Source organism: Corapipo altera, unplaced genomic scaffold (genome assembly GCF_003945725.1).
Source record: "Corapipo altera isolate COAL_440 unplaced genomic scaffold, ASM394572v1 300, whole genome shotgun sequence".
Classification (NCBI taxonomy): Eukaryota; Metazoa; Chordata; class Aves; order Passeriformes; family Pipridae; genus Corapipo; species Corapipo altera.
This window is the reverse complement of record NW_020885067.1, coordinates 191,145-193,276: the sequence shown is the minus strand read 5'-3', so window position 1 is coordinate 193,276 and position 2,132 is coordinate 191,145. Positions and strand designations below refer to the sequence as shown.

Here is a 2,132-nt window from a genome sequence, read left to right as displayed (position 1 = left end):
GGGGGGGGGGGGGGGGGGGGGGGGGGGGGGGGGGGGGGGGAAAAAACCCTCTCCAGTCTGTGCCATCCCCTGGGGCTCCCACACCCCCCCAGGACTCATCCCGCAGTCACCTCTATCCCGCACCCACCTTCGTCCCGCACCCACCTCCATCCCGCACCCACCTTCGTCCCGCACCCACCTCCATCCCGCACCCACCTCCGTCCCGCAGCGCGATCGCTCCCGGCGCTGCGGGAGGAGCGGGACCCCCCGACCAGCCCAGGGAGAGCAGCAGAGCCCCCCCCCCGCCCCTCGGGCCGCCCCGGGCCCGTCTGCCGGACCCCCCCAGAGCCGATGGATCCGCAGCGGGATCTCCGCTGCCCCTCCCGGCTGGTTCTCCCCCCCCCACCTCCCGCAGTCGCCCGAGTCCCGAGCCTCGGCCCGCCCGCGCTCACCCCGACCCCTCTCACCTTGTCCCGCAAGCCCGGGGCTCGTTTCGGGGTGTCCTCACCCCAAAACAGGCAGCGCTGTCCCCCCGCGGGCTGGGGCGCGGCTCATGCCGGGGGGCGGCCGGGGCGATGCTGCGGGGACCGGGCCGGGGCTGCGCTCGGTGCCCGGTGCCCGGCACCGCTCGGCTCCCGCAGGCGCTGCCCGCTCCCCGCCGGAGCCCGAGCATCACATGGTGCCGCCTGCCAGCGTTTAAAGAGCGACTGACCCGATTCGGGGCTTGCCGGGACCGGCAGGAACCGGGGGAGGGGGGACGGGGGTGGGCGGGCGGAGGCGGCGGCGGGACCGGGGGGAGCGGCGGAGTCCGGCCCAGCCCCGAGGCTCCCGGCACGGCTCGGGCCCGGCTTTAGCACTAAACCCGGGTTTTGAGGCCGGGTGTGAGCGGAGGATCGGGGTGGGGAGGGGAGGGCGGAGGCAGAGCCTGAGCTCGGGGTGGGGGCGGCGGGGACCCAGCCCATCCCCCCGGCTGGGGCAGCGCCGCTCGGGGCTCGGGACCCCAACTCAGACCCAACTGCTCGCTGGGGCTCGGGCTGGCAACGTCTCACCCCCAATCACTGCTGGGGTGGGCGGGGGGTGAGCCCCAAAGCCCCCTTCGCCCTCCTGGGGCACCTCCGGGTGCTGAGGGGCTGCACCCCGCGCTGGACGGGGGAGGCAGCACCCCCCGTGCAGGGGCCGTGTCTGTGGGGAGGGTCTGTCCGGACAAGGTGTGTGGAGGGACGGTGACCCCAAACTGATGCTGAGGCTGCACCAGACGCTGTTTGAGGTCCTCAGAGAAGTTTTGGGGAAAACGGTCACCCCTCAAATCCCATCCCCTTCGCCCCCCCGGGCGGGGCAGCGTGGAGACGGTGGGCGCGGGGGCTCGACCTGACTGATGGAGCTGAACCAACCAAGCCCTCCAGGGACCCCCAGAGGTGGCCCGGGCACCTGCGAGGCTCATCCTGCACAATTTTCCCCCGAGGAATTGGGCTGGTTTATCCGAGTGCTGCAGGGACCAGGACCAGCTACGACCTCAGGTGTGGGGCAAAAGGACTCTCCCAACCCCCATCTGCACCTCTCCCCATCCTTTCTCCCTCCTCTGGGGAGACTCCGGACTGGAGTTGTCCCCTCCCGCCTTGGTGACAGATGTCCCAACACCTGGGTCTGCTCCTTGGGGTTGACCCCCATCTTCTCCTCCGCCAGCGCCTCCCCACCCCACTGCAGGGGTGGGATCAGCGTGGAACCGCCACAAATCAGGGCTGACTTCTCCATCGGCTGGTGGTCCGTGGGCTTCCCCCTCGCGTCCTTGGGCGAGTGCCCAGCCCGGGGCTGGGAGGTCCGAGCATCCCGGGGCCGTCTGGAGACGGTGGCTTTGTGCCACCTCCGGGCACTGGGCTGTGCCAGGGACAGGGTGAGGGGAGCTTGGCTGGCTCTGAACGATCTGTTTGCTCTGCAGAGAAAAAAATAAACCCAGGCACGCGGGCTCCTGTAAACACCGAGCTATTTATGGGAGTGTTTGCATCCCGCAGCATCTCCTCACACCTCCCGCGCCGCGGGGAGGGAACCGATGCTCCCCCTTCGGCTGAGCCCCCAAATCCAGAGGCGAGGGGCGGGGAGGACTGTGCTCAGAACGGGGTACTGAGGGTGCAAAGGGAGCCCCGAGACCCCTCGCC

The 2,132-nt window shown here is 70.9% G+C and overlaps 1 protein-coding gene across 2 annotated transcripts in view; it reads right to left on the bottom strand.

Moving 5' to 3' along the window:
- ADORA1 (adenosine A1 receptor) overlaps positions 1-648 on the bottom strand; it is a 26,427-nt gene extending 25,779 nt beyond the window's left edge. Inside the window, exon 1 of one of the 2 annotated variants that reach the window (XM_027669168.1) lies at positions 447-648. The gene's annotated coding sequence lies outside the window, so the exon portion shown is untranslated. Of the gene's footprint in view, positions 1-178; positions 240-446 lie in introns of those variants that run through there. The other variant, XM_027669169.1, reaches the window with a different exon arrangement.
- Between the last annotated feature and the right edge of the window lie 1,484 nt (positions 649-2,132).